This window comes from Vipera berus (assembly GCF_964194415.1).
Source record: "Vipera berus genome assembly, chromosome: 1".
Taxonomy (NCBI): Eukaryota; Metazoa; Chordata; class Lepidosauria; order Squamata; family Viperidae; genus Vipera; species Vipera berus.
The window spans coordinates 166898200-166923672 of NC_138202.1; positions in this window are offsets into that span (position 1 = coordinate 166898200).

The window sequence follows — 25473 nt, forward strand, 5'->3', positions numbered from 1 at the left end:
CACCCTGAGGAGGCCCACTCTGTGGGAGCACACTGGATGAAGGGAAGTTGATGCCGGCATCAGGTGCTCCCATAAGTAATCCGGACCCATGCCATTTAGGGCTTTATAGGCCACCACCAGCACCTTGAATCTCACCCGGAGGGCAACCAGAAGCCAATGCAGCTTGCGGAGTAGAGGTGTTAAGAACATGTATAGCACCCACAGCACAAATATGACCTGTCGTGGCAGGGAATACCATACAAAAGGCAAGAGTCTTTGTTTTCTGATTAAATGAAGTGTCCAATTGGTTTCAAGGGAGTCCCATGTGGACTACATTGCATTAGTCCAAATGGTATACCTAAAAGTACCGTAGCTATGGTGGGTCATTTAAAAAGGCAAAGCTCTAGCAGGCAATGGTAAATAACCCAGGAAAGCAAAAGAAGTGAGTGCAACTACCAGCCAATATTAAGAACCACCCAGACAGTGCAAAGCTGTGCTCATTTCACCCAACATCACTCCTAGGAATTGTGCCATGGAAGCAGCGGAGATTTCTATTGCTATGTTGTCAATACCTATTACATGGAAATTAACTGTTCAACTGCATAAAACAAGTTGGCTTAGAAATACGTCCAGCTGTTTCCCACAAAATTAGGGGGGGAAATAGCTCTGTGAATTTCCAAGCAGAGCTGAATGCAAATTAAATTTATCCTCATCTCTGTGAGATTCAATACCTGGGTGTTGCTGGTGTTAGAGAAGCAGCAGATGAAGAAGAGAAGGCAAAGAGTCCTTCTAGAGGTATCTAGCATGCAGCTTCATAGTGCCACCAGCTGCAAATAGATCTAGAGAAAAGCAACTTTCTTGAGGTAGAGGCTTTTCAAGCACATTTTATTTTCCATGAATCATGCAAGTGTCGAGTACTAAACACATTTTTAAAAATTAAATGTCCATTAAATGCTCTCAAATCTGCTCATATTTGGACTTTATAAAATGTAATTATTTTGGGACTCAAATGAATTTGATTTAGAAGTGATGCAGCCTTGGTGGAGCAGTGGGCTAATGCCTCCTTAAGTAACACCAGCTGCCTAAAATTAGTGCAGGTTCGAGTCCCACCAGGCTCAAGGTTGACTCAGCCTTCCATCCTTCTGAGGTAGGTAAAATGAGGACCCAGATTGTTGGGGGCAATAAGCTGACTTTGTAATAATGCCACTTGGGGTGGGGGGCGAAAGCCCTAATAAGCAGGCATATACATAGAATGAAGGCTATTGCTAAGCACATTGGTTTGTGCTTAAATTGTAAGCTGCCCTGAGTCTTCAGAGAAGGGCGGGATATAAATGGGATTAAATAAAAAAATAAAAATAAAATAAATTCTACACACGCCTGCACGAAAGGCTACTGATATCAATTCATAAAAAATATTTCCCCAGGAAAAAAAAATCAGGGCTCATGTTTGATCTGGGAATAGGCTTTGTATATGCAATATCTCCTTTACATAGAAGAAATATTAATTGTTGAATAAATAAATGTAACAATGTGCAAGCCAAGACAAATCTATTATTCACATTTTGATTAAAAGTGCTTTCATTCTGCTCCTTTACCCTTCCAAATAGCTTACACAGAACAAAAATATATGTAAATGTATTCATTAATTTATTGTGCTTTTTTAAATCAAAGGCTTTGTGTGAATTATATACTCTGAGACTAAAATCTGAGCTGTGTAGGAGAAGAACATTGATGCCATAGAACTAAAAGCACGATGTGGACACTGCTCTGGTTCCTTTGGGAGGGCATTCCAAAAAGTGGGGGGAGGTCTTCTGTTAGGAGAATACCTAAGGAGACTCCCTTCCCCTTATTGCTATTTTATTTTCTATTTTATTTAGAACCATAGTTAACAGTCCTACTGCTAGACAGGTTAAGGAGGCCTATCTCAGGATATCTTCAAAAGGCAAATATGTACATTTTTTTAAATTTTATTGAATTTATATACCGCCCTTTCCCGTAGGACTCAGGGCAGTTTACAAGGTGAATTAAAAACATCAATACAAAAGTTAAAAAACAATTAAAAAGATTAAATTCAATCCCTGAAAAAATATAAAAACCCCAATTAAAATGCACATGTACGTATATTAAGGTGATATAGAGCACACCAAAATTCCCACAAAAGGAACTTAACATCCCAAACTCTCCGGGTGTCAGACCAGCAAAGTGGAAATAAAATCATAGCAATTTCACCTATCCATATCCTATTTTTCCCTAAGAAAATACAAACACCTTTTACTCAGAAGAGAAATGGGTGTGATTCATTATTTCCAAAGCTTATTATTTCTGCCCAACCAGCTGCCTGGAAAAAGTAAGGTAAGAAACACCCAGTGAAATGAAAAAATGGATTCAATGTTGGATTCCTTTTTTCAGGTCCACAACTCTGCCTTTGATTTTGGAGGGATAAATGGACTAACTGCAGAATCCTGTGAATGCTGACTTTGGAAGACCCAGAATTGCAATTTTTTGAGGAAGAACATATTGGACTGATGATGATACCTAGCTTGGTAATGAAATGTCTGCAAGTAAACTGCCAAGCTCAGAGAGCACCAAAGGCCCCATAGTTCAATCTTGAGCTACAGATATTCTCTTCTATCACTACATATTAGACTAACTCAGGAAGACCACATATAATTTGGATTATCTATGCCAGGGATAGGCAACCTTGGCTCTTTTATGACTCGTGGACTTCAACTCCCAGAATTCCTGAGCCAGCCATGCTGGCTCAGGAATTCTGGGAGTTGAAGTCCACGAGTCATAAAAGAGCCAAGGTTGCCTACCCCTGATCTATGCCTATAATGATATATTGAGGATAATAGAGCTATTCAGTAACATCTGGTTTTTACATTATATCGTACATATTTACTCAGACTAGAAAGAGAAGATCATTTACAGTAGCTTGCTCATATGGTTTCCACACAGACAAAATAACATACTTCCCACAATGGCTTCACTAAAAAGATAATGATGTTTAACAAATATGCTAAACCAGTTACATTTTAAATAACAATAAAGAAAATTTACAGAGTTTAACATGCTAACTTCCAAGTCATTCAAATCCCTCCGTGCTAGTTTAATTATTCCTTCTAATCTGAACTTGCTAGACACATGGGACACTGGATTGTTGAGATCCATAATAATTTAAATATTGGGTTTTATTTCTCCTCTTAATCAAATCATACAGTTGGAAAAACCTTAAAAAGTTTTCTAGTGCAAGCCCCTATTTTGTTCAGTTCAAGATCTTCTAAACATTTCAATAGAGGCCTGATCAAAACAAAACAGAGTGGAGCAATTAATTTATCAGATCTGGACTCTGTATTCCTGTTAATACATTTCAAAGTAGCATTTGTTTTGTTTTAGCAACTCAATCATAAAGCTGGCTGATGTACAACATGTGGTTTGTTAGAACACTGAAATACTTTTCAAATATAATTTTGCCAAAACAGGCCTGCCTTCCTTCCTTCCTTCCTTCCTTCCTTCCTTCCTTCCTTCCTTCCTTCCTTCCTTCCTTCCTTCCTTCCTTCCTATATGCAACTTATATTTCTTCCTGTAAAATGTCATCCTTCTTTTTGGCTGAAAGGCTCTTAAGTCTGCCTAGAGCTTTCTGAATCTTCTCTTTCTGTTCTAAAATACTTTTCAAAGTGAATATCATGACACTATCATGCAAGCAACATTATTGTTCCAAGATTCCAAATGAGTCATCTCTCTTTTGTATATTTGCATAATGACCCAATCCAGTTTATTTCATAAGTTTACTTGTCTCATATTGAAGATATAACACTTCTGACTCTAGAACATGAAACACAAAAGTAGTAGTGGGAGTCCACTTCTCTTTCATTTTGTGGGATAACATTTTCTTCCATGAAGCACAGAATTCAATTTATGTAGGGAAAATGAAGTATAATCAAACAAAATCTTCTATTTCATATTGTAAGTTACTATAGAAGCTCACTGGTGCTGGAGAAGACTCCTGTGAGTCCCTTGGACTGCAAGGCAATCAAATCGGCCAGTCCTAGAGGAGATCAACCCTGACTGATCTTTAGAAGGCCAGATCCTGAAGTTGAAACTCAAATACTTTGGCCACCTAATGAGAAGGAAGGACTCACTGGAGAAGAGCCTAATGCTGGGAAAGATCGAGGGCAAGAGAAGAAGGGAATGACAGAGAATGAGGTGGCTGGATGGAGTCACTGAAGCAGTAGACATGAGCTTAAATGGACCCCAAAAGATGGTAGAGGACAGGAAGGCCTGGAGGAATGTTGTCCATGGGGTTGCGATGAGTCGGACACGACTTCGCAGCTAACAACAACAAATAGAAGTTCACAAAACACTTGTAAATTGCCTTTAGAGAGAGAATTGTTCCTAGGCAACCAAAAAGGGTTGGGTTGAAAAAAAACCTATTTTCTCTTGATTCCAGACAATCCATAGTCCCATTAACAACTATAACGAGGTTGACAGTTTCCGCGTTTCACCTTGCTCCAAGATTATGTGGCTCCTCCAGTTGCTTGTGCAGTTTAGAATCTGATCTTCTAAGTTTCAAATCACTTAAGGATCCTAAATAAAGACATCCCCACATGATATATTTTTACCTACTGATGGATACATTCAGAAATTGCCTTTTGACACTTGAAAGCTTATAAATGACCTGCATAACTCAAGTTAAAACCAAATGCATGCCACATTTCTTCCAAATCAAGTCTAAATAGATAAAAAGTTCTTGTTTAATGATTGTCTTGTTTAGTGACCATTCAGATATGACAGTGATGAAAAAGTAATTTTACAACCAATCCTTAATTTTATGACTTTTGCAGGTCTGTAAAGCAAAGGAAAGCTGAAATAAGATTATAAGCACAGTAGTGGTTTCTCTTAGTAAATGCTTCACTTAACAACCAAGTTGTTGGTTCCAGTTGTGGTTTCTAAATGAAGACTATCTGTACTTTATAATAAATAGTTCAATCTGGCCTCACATCACAATCAGTAGACCCAGAGTTTACTTTGTAGATTTTTCCTTGCATGCAGGAATAGAATGACTGCTTATTTCCTTGCCAATCAAAATCCCGGAATAATCCATCTATGTTTAGATCTAAATTATTCTGAAATCCTGACTTTAATTAATTAATGGAACTGCCAGATTATTACATTCACCACTACAGGTCTGCCAAGGTGCCCAATGTGTTATCTGGTAGTGCTAATATGTCCATGGATACCTTCCATCTCATTGCCAGATTTCTTTCCTCACCAATTTTTTTTTCATTTTTAAAAAGTTTGTTTTTAAGAATAGCTGGCATGCTGAAAGCAGTATTCCAGCCTCTAGCACTGTCTTTATTTTAATAATGCCTGCAGGCCCCAAATTAATACTGTAAGTTTGGTGAATACTCCAGTCCAGTGTTTGTAAGTGTGCTCATATTCCCAGAAAGAACACAAAGGTAAGCTTTCAAGGAAATCAGTGCTTTGTACCTAGCTATATCCCCCAGCATTATTTTCTGAATGGACAGAGCCTGCTGCAATAATTTTATAAAAGCACCCACATCATATTTCCAAAATTTCAAATATGTCCAGCAGGCCAGAATGTATGTGAACCATGCATAATGGTTGGCAATAAATAAAATAAACATTCCTACTTGAAAGGATTTTTTATTTTTTTATTTATTTTAATTCCATTTATATCCCGCCCTTCTCTGAAGACTCAGGGCGGCTTACAAGCTTAGCAGTAGCCTTCATTCTATGTATATGCCTGCTTATTAGGGCTTTCACACACACCCCAAGCGGCATTATTACAAAGTCAGCTTAATTGCCCCCAACAATCTGGGTCCTCATTTTACCTACCTCGGAAGGATGGAAGGCTGAGTCAACCTTGAGCCTGGTGGGATGCGAACCTGCACTAATTGCAGGCAGCTGGTGTTACTTAAGGAGGCATTAGCCCACTGCTCCACCAAGGAAATATTTAACCTGAAGGTCCACAGCACTGCAGAATCATTATCACAAAGGGAAAATGAACTTAAAATTATGATTGGAGATGTTTAGAGAAATAATATTGTTGCACCTATATAATGATTTGCAGGAAGTAATTGAGTAGCAAAGGTAAGAATAAACATGGCCCATTTCAACAAGTGTAAATAGTTAATTTGGGTCTTGAGAGAAAAAGAGAAAACTGTGTCTCCACTTATGGCAGACTCTCAGTAACAAACAGGCTTAGAGTTCTTTGTGCCTAGGCAGCACAGGGGAACAGATAGTGAAAGAGATAAAGTACCATAATAATCAGATTCCAGAGAGACATCCTCATTATTCTACTGCCGTGAAGCAACAAACATTCCTGTTTACTATGGCAAAAGCTTTTGTGGACTATAGTCTACTTCATCAGCACAAGTCATCCTCAATAGGCAAATATATCAGAAGGTTGATGGATTTCAACTCCACCGAGTTGAAACCTACTCTTAATAACCCAAACAGAAAAAGATAGCATGAGCTAATATTAGCTAATGGTTAAAAGGAAGGATATACTCACTGGCAGTACTGCTCCCAAAGTCTATAAACTTACTGTGCTGATCAAGGAGTTCTGCAGTTGGCTTCTGTTGAGTCGGATGCAACAAAAACTCAGCTTTAGTAGGGTTACTGATCACACAGATATTTCTACTCATATGGAGTTGCATTCACATAAAAATGTTTCTCAAACTTTTTTCCAGACTCTTTGGGACATTAGAGACATTGGAAACAGAGACAAAGTCTTAATCCTCAACTTGTTATTAATATTCAAGCGTGATTCATATATTTTTTTTCAGAAGGACAGTTGTGTTAGTTCTCATCCTCACATTTCACTTACTGCTGCACAAAGATTTGTTGTTACTTTTTGAAGAGACGTGCCCTTATCCTTACTTAGCCTTCTGTAGAGACAGATTGAAGTTGCTGTTGATGTCCCAATGTGAACCAACTATGTACCCTTGATAACAAGGGTGACAGTGACATTGTCAAGATCAGGGATCTGCCTAGCATCTATTTCCTTTCTAAGTCTGCTCTCGGTTTTAGAATTATTGGATGTGATAATACAATATGGACAAGTTTCTGGATTTAAAGTTAATAAGCAAAAAACTAAAATATTAACAAAAAATATGACTATAAAACAAAGAGAAGCATTAGAAAAATCAACAGGATTTGAAATAGTAAAAAAGGTTAAATACTTGGGGGTATATATCATAGCATCGAATGTGAAATTATATAAAAACAATTATGAATTGTTATGGCAAAAAGTACAAAAGGAGATTGATAGTTGGAAAAAAATTACAATTGTCTTGGTTGGGGAGAATAGCAGCCGTGAAGATGAATGTCTTACCAAAATTTTTATTTTTGTTCCAAATGATACCAATACTTAAGAAAGATGCAAATTTAAATGAGTGGCAAAAAGGTATTAATAAATTTATCTGGGCAGGGAAAAGACCGAGAGTAAAGCTTAAAGTAATGCAAGATGCACATGAGAGAGGGGGTTTGAAGATGCCCAATTTGAGATTATATTATGATGCAGTTGTGTTATCAACAATTAGTGATTGCTTCAATTTAACGGATGAAAGAATATTGAATATTGAGGGATATGATTTATTGTATGGATGGCATGCATATTTATTTTATGACAAAAAGGTGGATAATATTTTTAAGACTCATATCTTAAGGAACGCTTTGTTCTGAGTTTGGAAAAAGTACCAATATATATTAAATAATAAAATACCTATATGGGCAATACATGCAATACATGCAATAGGAAATATAAATGTGGAGCAGAAACAAGATGTGATTACTTATAAAGAACTTCTTAGGATGGAAGGGAATATTTTGAAACTGAAACCTTTAAATGTTTTAAAGGAAGAAAAGATAGTTTATACAATTACAAGCTAGATGGATAGAAGATCAGAAAATTGGTTTAATAAAAGTTGATGAAAATTTGATAAAGCAAATTAGAGATCAAAGTCAATCGCATATAAAAAGGTTATATAATGCTCTTATAGAGATTGATTCAGAATCGGAGTTAGTTAAAGATTGTATGATAAAATGGGCTCAGAATATTCAAGAGCCCATAATGATGGATACTTGGAAAATTTGGGTTAGAAATGTAAAATTTACACAAGCACAAAACCTAAGAGAGAATTTTTACAAGATGTTTTATAGATGGCATTTAGATCCTAAAAGGTTAGCATGTATGTATCCAAATCAACCACCTAAGTGTTGGAGATGTGGTAGTGAAGAGGCAACTTATTATCATATATGGTGGACATGTAAAAATGTTAAAGCCTTTTGGATAAAAATATGGTGGATTTTTCAGAAAGTTTTTAAGAAAAAAATAAGATTTACTCCGCAGCTATTCTTATTGGGGATTATTTCGGATTGTACTGTTATAGAAACTAAATTAATGTTACACTTAATAACGGCAGCCAGACTGTTGGTGGCGCAACATTGGAAGAAAGAAGATTTACCTACAATAGAACAATGGATACTTAAAGTAACGGACATAGCTGAAATGGCAAAAGTTTTAGCATATTTGAAAGACCAGTCACAAGAAAAATATATTTTGGAATGGGAAAGATGGATTGATTATATTCAAAACAAATATGGGACTAGAAAGTTTCAAATAGCATATGAATAATTCTTAACAATTATAGAAGTGTTATTATAATTACTTTAGTTTTGTTATAAGGGAGTTAAAGGGGGGAAGGTTTGTTAACGTTGTAATAGATATTTAGCATATGTTTGCATAAGATTTCTATATGTAATACCCTGTATTCTGCTTTGGGAAGCCCAGGGGGGAGGGAAGGGGGGAGGGTTGATGGGGAGGGGGTGTTATTATTAAATTTTTGTAAAACTTTTCAATAAAATAAAAAAAAGGATCAGGGATCTGCCTAGCATCTATTTCCTTTTTAAGTCTGCTCTCCTTCTTAACCATTCATTGGTTCTCTGCTCTGGGGCAGTTTTGACTTGAGCAATGTGGGAGAGGGGGCACCCACAAAAAATTAGTTACTTGCCTTTTTATTGTCGTTGTTGCTTTTACCATGGCAATATCAACCTCCTGGAAGACCAGCAATTTCCAAATGATTCCAGTCTTGCAAGGGACTGATACCTAGGTACTGTATGTATATATGTATGTTAGAATATAATATCTAAGCTGACTATAATATCTATCCTTCCTGGGTAAAGCAGGAAGGATATTTGTGGAACAGTTTGCAATCTCTGACCTGAATGACATTTTCTAAAATAAAAACAAACAAAAAAAACCCAGGTCCTGGAAGATCTACAGATACAACACACTGTCCTCTTCTTCATCCATTTTGGCTATGGCTGAGAAGCACAGCTAGATCTTCAGAAATCCTGGGCACTCCATCACTGGAAGTTTTTAAGAAGAGACTGGACAGTCACTTGTCCAAGATGGTATAGGTTCTCCTGGTTGAGCAGGGGGCTGGACTAGAAGACCTCCAAGGTCCCTTCCAGCTCTATTCTATTCTAGATACCTTGCTTGTATGGAATAGATCCAAGAATGTGTTTTTGTCATGGGATTATTAATTATTAACCTCCAAGAGATCAATAATTTGCCAACAAGGTCTTGGAAAAGTATAGGATGAAGCTGGAGAGAATGTCTGCTGTCTCCCAGTCCTGCCCTGTCATACATTATGGAAAGTAATTGGAGATGTTTTCCACCTGTAAAGGATGATGCTGGATAAGAGGATTTACCAATCACTGTTTTGAACCCATCGTATATTAGATCTGTAAGGACAACACCACACTCCAGCTACTCATTGCTAAGGCACAGAGCTGTGGAGGCAGCATAAATTGCATTGGCATTCTTTTCTGATAACTCAAGGCTGAGAACAATGAACATCAGTGTAACAATGAGCTCTCTCATTCCTCAGTAAATGTAAGACAAGGCTGTGCACCAAACTGCTCAGATCTATTTTACAGACACAAATACATATGTACAGGGTAGTCACATTTGGTTCATGGTAACAATGTTGCTGACCTTTTCGATTGTGATTATATCACTTCAAAAATGCCAACCTACTATGCTGCATTTTAGTCTCACTCTGCTAGCTGAGGCATAGGCATTTTGTATCAACATTTCTAAAAAAAAGAAAGAAAGACAGTTCAGTATGTAGCAAATAGAATTTTAGTTAAAACAGAAACATTAATTTCATAATTTTGAGATTGTAGATACAAGAAGAAAAAAAACATGGCATTGAGGATAGGGGAGTATTACAAGATTGAATTTGCTTTCTCCCAAATTATTTATTCACTAAAGACCAAAGGGATTATTTTCTTCTTGCCAAAAGCAAGAGAAATCAACTTTCTAAAAAAAATGCTACCCAACATCTGTTCAAGTCACTTTATCATTGAATGTACAAGGTTGCCAGGAGTAAAAGGTATGTCAAATAGAACTAGGGGCATTAGCATATCTTTTCAATTTGACAGCTGTCCAACAATAGATTGGCATAATCTGGAACTTTATTTTTCCAACCTGAGTTTTACCAGCTCTTTTTAATTAATTAATTGATTGATTGATTAATTGATTAATTAATTAATTAATCTTACTGAAAAAATTGATTAGAGAAAAGACTTTTGACACTGAAAGATGAGAATGGTGGAGAGAGAGAGAGAGAGAGAGAGAGAGAGAGAGAGAAATGAATTCATCTCTAAAGATGACTCTGGTGGAACATCGGAAATAGAATTGAATGAAAATGAAACAGATACCCCAAGCACAGGTTATGCTTTTGATTGATGGCAAAGAACAAGCATGAAGTTATTAAAGGGGATGATGTGTTTTTTAAAAAAAGAAACCATAGCTTGTAGAGGGGGTAAGGAGAGATTATTTTCTGAAACTGGTTAGGTATTTTCAAGAATTTCCATGCAGAGATCTAAGACTTCTGTGATCACAAGATCTGGAAAAAGTGAGCCTCAATAGGGAATCTCAATGATCATGACTAGTTTACCTGAAAAGCAATTTCGTCTGGGTCTAAGATGTGGCTGATACCGTTACTATAAACAGTGAACATTTGTGAATATTGTTTCTTGTATTCAAAATGTATTCATCAATTTATATGAAGACAAGAGGGGGGGGGGGGAAATCCCCAAAACTAGATGGGAGGAATTGACTGGTTTTTATGAGAATCTCTCTTACACCTCTTAAAAGACAAGGTAATTGAGAAGACTTTCTATATTTTCACTTTAAAAATAAAGAAACAAACATTTTCACAATTTTCACAATGATGTAAGACAGAAAATTCTGAGCATTGTTTATGCTGGCTATAGAATTCAGGGAGCTTTCATCTATACATGTGGAAGCTGCTGCTCCAAAGGCAGTCAAGCCATCTGAGAAGCTTACCTTCTCCCAATTTTCATTTCAAAAGCCGTCCCTATGGAAATGCAACATCATCATCTTCAATCACCATCATCATCATCATCAATCTCCATCCTCTAAGACAGGGGTGTCAAACTGCCAGCCTGCAGGCCAGATGTGTCATGCCAAAACTGACCCACCCCAGCTTTGGCAATGGGGAAAAAGTCACAACACATTGCGACACACATGACATGGCGAGTTTGACCCACCCCTGCTCTAAGAAGAGAAAGGCAATTCAAAAATGGGGAAGTTCATTCTTTGCTAAAATGTTCTCCACTCAGCTTACCTCAGACACATGTCGCAATGTAGATCCTATAATTAAAGGGGTAAATAATTACTAAGAAGCAACAAATGAACTTAATTTTTAAATATCCAACATCTCTATTGCTGCTATCCTAAACAGTCAGTGAAATTCAGAGCATTCTTTTTTTAAAAAAATCACATGGACCCCCTGATGCAGTAAAAATAAAAACTGTATGAATCTTGGATGAAATAATTATATGATTAAGCGCCAAATCCCCCAAAATTATCGTAAGTAGAATTAATGATAAAACAGCAAACAGTCCATTAGTGGTAAAATGAACAAATCAAATCTGAGTGCTTGTTTTCTTCAAAAAGCATCCAAATCTATTATTTTTGCCAGGTAACCCCTCAAAATTTTATTATTTTCTTCCCAGTGTGAAGTAGGTGTCCTAATTAGGTAAAAGAACAGAATATAATCTATAAACAGGGGTGTCATTTCACACACAAAAGAGGATGAGAAGGTTGCAATAGCAGGCACTACTTTAGCAAAATTCAACAAGTATATGTTTAACACATTCAAGGTTAAAAGCACTTTTAGAAGAGAAAAGATATTGATTATAGAAGTGCAGAAACCATTGGCTCCAATTTCAGGAAAATAAAACCTCAGCTAAAGCACAGCACACTATAAAGCACTCCACAGACTATCTAATCTGTTTTTATGTCTGAAACTGAAGCTCCACTCCTCTACTGTCTGGTGTAGGAAAAATATTAATGGTTGTAATCCTTATAGATGTTGCAGCAACTCTGAGACTTATGTGGGGATGAATCTTAAGATCATTTCTGGAGAGAGTATTGCAGATTTAAAATCTGATTGTTGAAGAAAAAATGCCATTTGGGCTTAGGTTATTATGTTATTACTTTGCCATTTGGGCTTAGGTTATTATGTTATCTTTAATCATAGTAGCCACCTTGAGATGTATCTTTGTTCAGTGAAGGAGGCACAGGTAAAATTTTAGGTATATAGGTTAAGGGGCTTTAGGCAAAGGGGGTTTGTAAGATATTAATGGTGCTCTTTATAAATGCAGTGACCTTGATCATTTTAGGTAAGGACAAATGTATTTGAGATTTTACATAGAATATAGCATAGCAACATAGTTAATCTATGCTGCTCAGGGAAAAAAACTTTTCAAGATTAAAAACTGGAAAACAATGGGACAAAGCCATGTGGAATGTGTGGTGGAAACAAGAATTCCCATCCATCTTTCCCTGTAGGATCATTCTACTACCCTGAGTGTTAGAGAACCTGTATACTGTACAAGCTAGAAAGAGGGCTGAGAAAATATCTACAAAGTTCTCATGTCCTGGACATAAACTGTATCATTGGAGATTTTTAAGAAGAAGCTAGACACTCCGTTGTCTGAGATTGTATAGGTTCTCCTCCTAGAGTGGGGGGCTGGACTAGAAGACCTCTAAGGTCCCTTCCAGCTCTATTCTATTCTAGTAACACTTCTCCCTTCAGGACACCCCTAAAGAGTATTGCATGCCAAATCAAGTAGAAAGACTGTTTTTTCTGAGATCGAATTTGGGTCAGTCACCGGGACCAGACATTTACTCTTTCTGTAACTGTCATTACAAATGACAGTTTATTCTCCCCTAGCCATCACTGTGCTAAACACATAATTCCCTCAACACTGTCTTTTGTTTAAGGATATCTAACCATGTAGTAGGATTGCATTACTATTATCCTTCTCATCTTTCCTATTATCCACTCCTATTGGTATGACTACCATATCACTTTGTTGGTTGTATCTTATGATTTATTATTGTATCTTATAATTGATCATTTATGATTTATCACTGTGTTGTTTGTATGTACACTGAGAGCTTATGCACCAGAGACAAATTCCTTGTGTGTCAAATCACACTTGGCCAATAAAGAATATTCTGTTCTGTTCTTTTCTTTTCTGTTCTGTTCTGTTCTATTCTTGACTAGAGAAACCACTGATAGCTCAATCACATTCTGAAATCAATGATGATGATGATGATGACGATGATGACGATGACGATGACGATGATGAACACAGTGATTGTATTTGATATATACACCCATCTTTTCAAATATATCTTCATTATAGAATTTCATTTCAAATGTAAGAAATATTTGCTGAAGTGTTAATTTCCAAATTCCAAAAAAAAATGGACAGAGGGCCAGAACTGGAACAGGAGTCTCGTTCCCTTGTTTTGGGGATCTTCGCATCAGCAGAATCCAAAGCAGATCCATAATATAGATACAGATATGCAGATGCCACAATGAAGTTATGTTATCTTCAGTAAAGTTATATTATCCCAAATCAGCTATCAATATGTAAAAGAGTGTGTGCTTTATAGCCTTGGGCAATCAGGATGGAACCAAAAACAACCCCCCCTCCCAACTCCCTTCTCTGCCATTTAAAAACAAGGCATTTAAATGCTGATCCATGGGACAAATCCAGATTTATTGCCTCCATTTTCTGTCCCAGGAAAGTTGTCAAGGAATAGGCCAATAATCCTAAGTAGTCAGCATGAAAGTCACTCTACCATCTGGTTAACCAAGCACAATAAATCCAAGAATAGTCAGGGATTTGTTTCCTGGTTTAAAAGAATCTGCTGAGAGTATCATCACTAAGCAGTCCCAGAATCGACAAGTCCAAATTTGAAGGAATCCAAGGTTTCCAGAGAGTCAGTTTAACATAGAAATCAGGACATGGTGAATTTCTAATCCTATCTCAGACACAAAGCCCGTTGGGTGACCTTAAGTCAGTCACTCTCAGCCCTAGGTAGAAAACGATGGCAAAGCACTACCAAAATGTTGCTAAGAAAACTGCAGAGACCTGTCCAGCAGTCACCAGGAGTCAACACTGATTCAAAGTGATGGGGGGGGTGCATGCAGGTGTGCAGGTGGGCACAAACACACACACAGAGACACACATGCCTTCCAAGCATAGAATGACCAAGGCAAGTTTTCTGAATGGTTTTTCTATCAACCTGAGCAAAGTATTTATTGTGGCTGTAGGCCATGTAAATCATCCCTACTTCAAGATGAGATTTGAAGAGAGCAGGATTAAATTTAAATTAGCGATCTGAGATTGCAGGACAAACCAATTCAAACTGCTATAAGAATTAATTGGAAAAACAAATACTGTATTTCACAAATTATAATGAGGAAACAGCAAAACACCTGCAGCTGTTTCATTATTGGGCAGAATAGTAGGGAAGGTAGACTTTTTCAAGGACGTTAACATGCCAGTATTTCCACAAAATACTTTCATTAAGGATTTTACTCCAATACATTGTGGAATGTTCTCCTTTCATTCTTTTAAAGCAGAGATTAGACATGAGGAATTAGGTGTGCAGATTAATCTAATGCAGAAGGGTTCCACTCCCGAGACTAATTAAAATATAGGCTCTTCCACTGACTTTCTTGCAATACCACATTCTTTGGTATGACATTGAAGAATAACCTTTGATTTGTCCTTGAAGAGTGATATACATTGGTACTTCTCAGCAATGGGTTTAATGGAGCACCACTACTATTAGGAGAGCAAGATTGGAACCTGCTTTAGGGTGGGTGGGATGTTAGAATGGAAAGAACACTTTTTAAAAATAATTGGGCAAGACTGAGAAGAATTGTCATTGATTTGCCTGTGTGGGGTAGTATAGCTGTTTCTGGTCCCTAGATTTTCTGGGTTGCTTGGGGTTAGCAGAATCAGTTGGCAAGTTTGACTCTTCCTGGGAATGATATCTTGACCGCTAGTAGGACCCGGTTGTATAGGTTGGTGGCTTCTTTGTATTGATCTATGTTATTTAAGATACCACCTTTCCCAGACGCTACATAAATTCCTTCTGGTCAACTCAGAGTGTCTGCTAAAAGTTCCATCTATGAGGAAAACACAGTGGAAATGGACTTAATGGAAGTTGTTGTCTCTGGGGCTTCTATCCTATGGAACAATTTGCCTCCCATTGCAAGGATGTCCCTCAGTTGTATGGAGTGCCAAATATTTGTAAAGATCTGATTCTTCTGAATGGTCTCTGGGAACTGACTGTAAAGGTTAGGGTTAGGGCAAAAATTAGTTTTATTTTACTGTTTATTGTATTGTTTTTCTTGTATGTTACTAGTATGGTACTTTTATTATATACATCTATAAATAAATAAATTCTATTGGTAAAACAAAGCTAATTATTAATTAGTTATTATTAAAAATGAATATTATTTAGCCCTTTGAAGTGGGCAACTGAAATACCTTGCCTCATTCTGAAAAAAACAATAACTTCTTAGGTTAGTATGGAGTTCTATAGATATTATCTGGAATAAAGATCTCTGATAAATTTAGGTTATGAAATCTGATAAATTTTAGTTACCAATATTTCTGCATTTTACTGTATGTTATATTGTGTAGCATACCGTATATATTTAACTCACTGTATATTTTTGATTCTGATTCTTTGGATTTTTTTAAAAGATGAATTGAGAATTAAAAATGATTAATGCCGATTATTGGCTATTTTGGAAGGTGGTCTTTTCCATGCATAGGACCATAGGCTGCATAAGCATACCTAGTGGTTATGAAGAGAGAAAGAGAGAAAAGGGGCTTTGTCCATCTTTAGAGATGAGCCGTAAATTCTGGATTTTTTTTATTAGGCCAAGATTTAATAATAACTGTTGACCATATTAGTAATAACAGTATAACTACTTGGAAATATTTATCGCAGGCATCTTGAACAGCTGAAAGTAAAAATCCCCCCATATCTCAGAAACATACAATTTTTGTGAATGTAGAATATAGTAGATTTCAGTGCACAATAATAAAGTATTCTTAATTGCATTTGGAAAATTTACCTCACCATTTCAATCTGCTACTTCACTCTGTGTTCTCTTGATTTACATGGATTTGATGCTGAATCAGTGCCAAAAAAGGCACTGCATTGGTTAAAAATGCAATTTTGAAAACCAGGGTGATGTAAATTTGGAATGAACTTGTATGAAATGAAGATAAATAAACTGTACCTGAAGATGTGGTATCGTCATAGATTATGTCAAAGATTGAGACATCCATAATTGATTTAGCCAGCAAAAGACAAATGAGGCACTCTGGCAGTGGGAAAATAATGTATAAAGAAGCTTTGGTGCTCAGTGTAAAATACAATTTAAAAGCCACAAAATAGCTTTTACAAGTCAAAATTATGCTCTTGATTTAATTTAATCAAATATATACCAATAAATATGGTAGGTAGTTATAGTCCTTGGTGCTTTCTGAGCTTGGTTATTTGCTTGCAGAAATGTCATTACTTGGGTAGGTAACTTTATTAGTACTAGTAAATGAGATTTTTGCTTTCTGTTTATAGATGGTTACTTGCCCCTTTCCAATCTGCACCGCATCCTCGTGCATCCATACTGCTCCACACTGGACTTGTATGCCCTTCTAAACCTCTGTGGCATCTCTCACACTCCTCCATGAACCCCATGAACCCTTCCCAAATTGCGTCACAGCCTGCACAAACTCCTCAACCTGTAAAATACCTCTCATGCAATCCTACACACCCACAAATCTTTCCTGACCTGCACTGCATCCCTGCATGCCACCCTGTCCCATGCAGCATCTCTTGCACACCCTCCCTGACCCACACTGCACCTTCCTATACTTTTCTCAACTAGTAAGGTGCCTCTATGTACCCCATGAAACTCTATGCACCCTTTCCATGTCCCCCCACAGCAACTGTCGCATATTCCTGCACACATTCCCAACCTGTATAGTACCCCCCACATTGACTCTCCATCTTGCAAAAAACCTCTCATGCACCTCCACAACCCTTCCTTCTTCTTTTTTAAAGTTTTTTTTTTTTATTTTTTTCCCAACTCTCCCCCATACATATCAACAAAAATACCGTAATACATAAATCCCCTTCATGGATTACTGCCTTGTCGTGGCGAAGGGGCTTGCGTAATTCAATGAAGCTATGAGCTATGCCGTGCAGGGCCACCCAAGACGGACAGGTCATAGCAGAGAGTTCTGACAAAACGTGATCCACTGGAGAAGGAAATGGCAACCCACTCCAGTATCTTTGCCATGAAAACCCTATGGACAGTACCAAAAGGCAAAACGATATGACGCTGGAAGATGAGCCCCTCAGGTCGGAAGGCGTCCAATATGCTACTGGGGAAGAGCAGAGGGCTAGTACTAGTAGCGCCAGAAAGAATGAAGCGACTGGGCCAAAGCCGAAAGGATGCTCAGCTGTGGATATGTCTGGTGGTGAAAGGAAAGTCCGATGCTGTAAAGATTTTTTCTCCATAGGAACCTGGAATGTAAGATCCATGAATCAAGGCAAGCTGGACGTGGTCAAACAAGAGATGACAAGACTGAACATCGACATCTTAGGTATCAGCGAACTAAAATGGACAGGAATGGGTGAATTTAATTCAGGTGACCATCAGGTATACTACTGCGGGCAAGAATCCCTCAGAAGAAATGGAGTAGCCTTCATAGTCAATAAAAGAGTAGGAAAAGCAATACTGGGATACAATCCTCAAAATGACAGAATGATCTCAGTTCGAATCCAAGGCAAACCATTCAATATCACAGTAGTCCAAGTCTATGCTCCAACCACCGGTGCTGAAGAGGATGAAATTGACCGGTTCTATGAAGCCCTACAGCACCTTATAGAACTAACACCAAAAAATGATGTCCTTATCATCATGGGGGATTGGAATGCTAAAGTAGGAAGCCAAAAGATAACCGGAATAACAGGCAAGTTTGGCCTTGGAGTACAAAATGAAGCAGGGCACAGGCTGATAGAATTTTGTCAAGAGAATACGATGGTCATAGCAAACACTCTTTTCCAACAACCCAAGAGACGGCTCTACACATGGACATCACCAGACGGTCAACACAGAAATCAGATTGACTATATGCTCTGCAGCCAAAGATGGAGAAGCTCTATACAGTCAGTAAAAACAAGACCAGGAGCTGACTGTGGCTCAGACCATGAGCTTCTCGTTGCAAAGTTTAGGCTTAAACTGAAGAAAGTAGGGAAAAGCACCAGGCCAATCAGGTATGAATTAAATCATATCCCCATTGAATATACAGTAGAGGTGACAAATAGATTTAAGGAATTAGATCTGATAGACAGGATGCCTGAAGAACTATGGACAGAGGTTCGCAACATTGTACAAGAGGTAGCAACCAAAACCATCCCAAAGAAAAAGAAATGCAAGAAAGCAAAATGGCTGTCTGAGGAAGCTTTGCAAATAGCTGAGGAAAGGAGGGAAGCAAAAGGCAAGAGAGAAAAAGAAAGATACGCCCAATTGAATGCAGAATTCCAGAGAATAGCTAGAAGAGATAAGAATGCCTTCTTAAATGAACAGTGCAAAGAAATAGAAGAAAACAATAGAATAGGGAGGACCAGAGATCTTTTCAAGAAAATTGGGGAGATGAAGGGAACGTTCAATGCAAAAATGGGCATGATAAAGGACCAAAATGGCAGGGACCTAACAGAGGCAGAAGAGATTAAGAAGAGATGGCAAAATTACACAGAAGAACTATACAAGAATGAGCTTAATGTCCCTGATAATCACAATGAGGTCACTGACCTCGAGCCAGACATCCTAGAATGTGAAGTGAAGTGGGCCTTAGAAAAGCTGAGCAACAACAAAGCTAGTGGAGGTGACAGTATTCCAGCTGAGCTATTCAAAATCTTAAAAGACGATGCAGTAAAAGTGCTACACTCAATTTGCCAGCAAATTTGGAAAACTCAACAGTGGCCACAGGATTGGAAAAGATCAGTTTACATTCCAATTCCAAAGAAAGGCAGTGCCAAAGAATGTTCAAACTATCGCACCATTGCACTCATTTCTCATGCTAGTAAAGTTATGCTTAAAATCCTACAAGCTAGACTCCAGCAGTATGTGGATAGAGAACTACCAGAAGTACAGGCAGGATTTCGAAGAGGCAGAGGAACTAGAGATCAAATAGCCAACATACGCTGGATCATGGAGAAAGCTAGAGAGTTCCAGAAAAACATCTACTTCTGCTTCATTGACTATGCTAAAGCCTTTGATTGTGTGGATCATAACAAACTGTGGCAAGTTCTTAAAGAGATGGGAGTACCAGAACATCTTATTTGTCTCTTGAGAAACCTATATGCGGGCCAAGAAGCAACAGTGAGAACTGGACACGGAACCACTGATTGGTTCCAAATTGGGAAAGGAGTCCGGCAAGGCTGTATACTGTCGCCTTGCCTATTTAACTTATATGCAGAGCACATCATGAGAAAGGCAGGGCTAGATGAATCAAAAGTTGGAATTAAGATTGCTGGAAGAAATATCAACAACCTAAGATATGCAGATGATACCACTCTAATGGCAGAAAGTGAAGAGGAACTGAAGAGTCTCTTGTTGCGAGTGAAGAAGGAGAGTGCAAAAGTTGGGTTGAAACTAAACATTAAGAAAACCAAGATCATGGCATCCGGCCCTCTCAATTCCTGGCAAATAGATGGGGAAGAAATGGAGGTAGTGACAGATTTTATTTTCCTGGGCTCCAAGATCACTGCAGATGGGGACTGTAGTCAAGAAATTAAAAGACGCTTGCTCCTCGGGAGGAAAGCCATGGCAAATCTAGACAGCACACTAAAAAGCAGAGACATCACCCTGTCAACAAAAGTGCGTATAGTCAAGGCTATGGTCTTCCCAGTTGCAATGTATGGCAGTGAAAGTTGGACCATAAGAAAGGCTGAGCGCAAAAGAATTGAGGCCTTTGAACTCTGGTGCTGGAGAAGACTCCTGCGAGTCCCTTGGACTGCAAGGCGATCAAACCGGTCAGTCCTAGAGGAGATCAACCCTGACTGCTCTTTAGAAGGCCAGATCCTGAAGCTAAAACTCAAATACTTTGGCCACCTAATGAGGAGGAAGGACTCACTGGAGAAGAGCCTAATGCTGGGAAAGATTGAGGGCAATAGAAGAAGGGGACGACAGAGAATGAGGTGGCTGGATGGAGTCACTGAAGCAGTAGGCGTGAGCTTAAATGGACTCCAGAAGATGGTAGAGGACAGGAAAGCCTGGAGGAACATTGTCCATAGGGTCGCGATGGGTCGGACACGACTTCGCAACTAACAACAACAACAACAAATACATAAATACATATACGTAAATTTTGGTGTTGCTCGTCCATTTCCCCTCCACAACCTTTTCTGAGCCATGCAGCACCCCCGTGGAATAGAACTGATTGGATGTAGATTGAGAGTGCATTTTTCTTGATATTCAACACTCTTTTTGTTCCCCCTTCCCCCAGCAAAGTGGCAGGCAGTTCTGGGAGGTCAGCAGAGTTGGAGGTGGAGTAATTTCCTACATTCCCTGCCAGCTTCCCGAATCATTGGTGGGGAGGAGCCAAGATGGTGGACAGGCAGCAAAGGCTGTAAAGAGCTCCTCCAAAAGTAAAGGTTTTATTTTATTTTACTTTATTTTTATTTTAACTTTTTTTAACCCTGCCAGCTTCCCACAAGCAATGTCAATGGGGAAATCAACAGAAAGTTGGAAGTTGTTCCAACTCCCACTGCTTTTTTGCTCACCTATGGTCATTCTGTTTCTTCATTTAGGTAAGGAAATATTTCTGAATGGATGATTCAGTAGGTCATGGGTTATCTAGTCCCTACCATTTTCAAAGAGAACACCAGGAATCACTCCAAATCCTGATAGAGAACTAGAAAAATTATGACATGAACTTAAACAAGTTCTTAAAGATGAATGTGAAAAGAGACTGCCAAAAGTGAAGAAAGAGAAGAAAGCGAATTTCATGTTAGAACAAACCATGGAAATTGTCAAAAACAGAAGCCAAAGTTTCAGAGACCTGTTGGGAAAAAACAAGAAGCAGAATTACAACAACATCTGTTAAAACAATGAAGATGGAAACCAAAATGGGAAAACAAGAAATCTTTTAAACAATCTCTGAACTTAGAAGGAAGTTCCAACCTTGAATTGCTATGCTAAAGGATGCCAATGGACAGATAGTAACCAGTTCAAAGGAGAGGAAAGGAAGATGGAAGGAGTATATTTGAAACACTGTACAGTAGAGATGCCAACATTCAATATACCTTAGAAGATATTCCCTACTAACAAGAACTTATACTACTAGAAGATTAAGTTAAATCATTAAGTTAAGTGATTAAGTCATTAAGTTAAATCACTGTTGTCATTTCTAGGTTGGAAGGCTGATGAATTGATGGAATATTTGCTGAAATATGGCAAGTAGGAGAAGAAGAAACAGTAATTCAACTTCTCAACAACTTTCCCCAAAAGGGAAGGTTAGAGGCAGGACAAAAAATTAACCAATGTGGAATTTAGAAATGGTCTCTTAAGAAAAGGGTGGACCACAGACTCCTTAAAAGGTTGGGGTCCACTCACCATCACAGGGAAGCATTAATCACCACCAGAACCCACCCATGTGTCACCTCTGCGAGGCTATCATAAGCCAAGAGGGACTAAAAGACAGGCAGTTGTACTCATATTCCCTAGGTTTCTGTCCACTTCCTCAAGGTAAAAACCCCAACCGTTCCCAGATAACCAGGCAAGACCCTGTCCCAGACATCCTCCACTGGACTAGCAGCCACCCTGACATCTAACTGGGAATGAATCTTGGTAAATCTGGAGGGCAAGGATCACGCGGAGACAGCAGGCTCTGCTACTTAGATTTATTGAGGTACACACTAGGCAAAACAGTAGGGGTTTGACTCCCTTATATAGCCAGCTGAATGTTGGCTCCACCAATCCGGAACCTGTTGTCTCCCGCTTGTCAGTTTGGGCCAATCGGCTGTGTCGGATTTTGACAGCCTGAGTCCGCGTGTGGAGCTGTCAAACGTTGCGCCTGCGCGGTAGCTCTCGGCAATTTGACAGCTGTCAAATTGCCGCGTGTTTTCCTGTCAGCGGCGATTACCTCACGTAGCGTTTAACAATTGATTCACAACTAGTTTAACATAACTATTAATAACGTAACAGTTGATAACATAACATTAACAGTTGAATACATATCACCCCTTACCCCTCCCCCGAATTGGTGTTGTTCTTCTCTCCTTGTTGTTGCCTGTTACCCCGCTATTCGTAGTCTTGTAAATACGTTGGTGGTTGTCTTCCCCCGCTGGAGCGTCGTGGGGTTCTGACGTTCTCTTGTACCCCTTCCCCCAGTCTTGGTTGGTTTATAGCGGGGAGTTGACGGGTCTCGGGCTCATTTTGCAGGTCTGCGGAATTGGCTGGGGCTGATGGAGGGATGTTTTGGGGTTGTCGATTTCTTAATTGGTCTATGTGTCTGCGGATATGTCCATTGTGTTGTGTGTGTATTAAGTATGAGAGTGGCCCCATTTGGTCGATGACGATACCCTGAAGCCACTTTGGTCCGTCTGTGTAGTTACGGGCCCATATGTTTTGACCAATGGAAAATGTTCTTGGGGGCAGGGGTTGTTCCGTTTCGGTGTTGCATCTGTCAGGGTGCATTTTATCCAGGCGAGTGATGAGCCGCCGTCCCCATCGTAGTTCTGCCGGAGATTTTCCCGTGGTGGTGCATGGAGTGGTGTGCTGGGCGAGAAGGTATTGGGAAAGTCGACGATGCCAGTTGCCTTTTACTATTTTTCTGAGGGCGTCCTTGGTGGATCTCACCATGACTTCAGCCATCCCGTTGGAGGAGGGGTGGAAGGGAGCCGATGTAATGTGTTTAATAGAGTTGCCCCTCGTGAATATCTGAAATTCGCGAGAGGTAAATTGGGGTCCATTGTCAGTAACAAGGATGTCAGGGAGGCCGTGTGTAGCGAAAAGCCCCCGCAGAACCTGTACTGTGGTAGCAGTGGTGATGCTATGGACTGGGACTACCTCTAGCCATTTTGAAAAACTATCTACTGCGATTAGGAATGTTTGTCCCTGGAATGGTCCGGCGAAGTCCAAATGGACCCTGGACCAAGGGTTTTTGGTCGACTCCCATCTGTGTGGTGGGTTCTGAGGTGGAGCTGATCGTGTTAATTGGCACGGATAACAGCCGGCAACGTGATTTTCTATGTTGCTATCTATGTCGGGCCACCACACATAACTTCTTGCTAGGGCTTTCATTTTAACAATCCCTGGGTGTCCTTCGTGTAGTGTCAATAAGGTTTTTCCCCTGTGTTTGTGAGGCACTACCACCCTGTTTCCCCATAGGAGGCAACCTAAATGAGCTGACAGCTCGTGTCGTCTTGTGAAGAATGCTTTAAAATCCTCCCCTGGGCATGTGGCTGGCCATCCAGCGGAGACCCACTGTAATACTCGGCTGCAAATTTTGTCTGTGGCTGTAGCAGAGGAGATGTCCTTTGCTGTTAAGGGGCTTTCAGGTAGCTCCGTGATTGCCAAGATGCGCCCTGCTGGGGCCAGGTCTGGGTCAGAATCGGGTAGGGGCAGTCTGCTGAGGCCGTCTGCGTGTCCTAGTTCCTTCCCTGGCTTGTGGATTAGTTGGAACGAATAGGCCGACAAGAAGGTCGACCATCGGACTTCCGGTGGCTGCGCGGCGCCGGAGACAGCCTCCCCGGGCTGCCCGCGGCTCAGCTGAGTGATTTTCGCCCGAAACAGTGCCGATCAGCTGTTCGGGCGAATTTGAAGCCCCCTCCTCGGGAAAAGAGGAGGGGGTGAGGCCCCAGGTAGGGGTAGAGTTCTCCGGGGCCGCCTGAGCTTGGAGCTTGGGCGGCTGAAGGATTGAACTCCCCCGAAGCCTGGGTTGCTCCCAGCTGGCTGCGTCTCTGCTCCGGATTTCTTGGAGCAGAGCCAGGCGTCTGCGACCACCCCTGCCTGAAGGAAGGACTATGGATTAAAAGGAGCAGGCAGAGCGGTACAAGAGGGAAAGGTGAAGAGGATTATTTTATTTTACTCTCTAGCTTGATGGACTTTTTAAACTAAGTGAAAGTGCGTCACAATTGAAAGTAAAAGATGGCGACTAAACCTCCCCCTAAAACTCTTCGGAGTGGTGGATCTTCTCCGGTGCAACAATCATCATTACAGGCGTTGCACCCTCCTGATGTATTGACACCGAAGGACTTACGAGATGCTCTTGAAAAACATGCCCAGGTAATTTTGGAATCAATGGGTGATAAATTTGCACAGATGGAGGAGAAATTGGAGAAACTGGAGGAGAGAATAGAAGAGAGGATGGAACAGAAGTGCAACGTGATGAAGGTAGACATTTTGTCTAAAGTGCATAAAGTGGCGGAATGTGTGGAAGATTTGGATGAAAAAGTGGATGATTTGATTCAAAAGAATGCCATATTAGAAGCAAAAGTACGGGAGAATGAAGATTTAAGAGATAAAATGGAAAGAGAATTAAGTCTTGCTCAATATTACCAGATGCAGTTTGCTGTTAGAATTAGAGGCTTAAAAGAGAATACTAAGGAAGATCTAAAGCAGCTGGTTTCTGAGGCTCTTGAAGTGGTATTGAATCAGCCAGCATCTGAAATAAGAGAAGCTATGGATAAAGTGTTTCGTGTGAATTCATGGATTGCTAGACAGAGAAAGTTGCCTAGAGATGTGGTGGTTTACTTTGCTAAAAGAGAAATTAGAGATGAAGTTATACAAGCTGCCTATGATGCTAAAGTTGTGATTGCTGATCAAGAAGTCTTGGTTTTAAAAGAAATTCCTCCAAAGATTTTAAGGAGAAGGAAGGACTTTACATTTCTTGTGCAAGAGCTCAAGCAACGAGATATAAGGTTCAGATGGGAGATTCCAGATGGGCTGATGGTGATGCATGAAGGTAAAAGGTACCGGCTGATTACTGTGAAGCAAGCGCGTGACTTCTACAATAACATTTTAAAAGCAACCC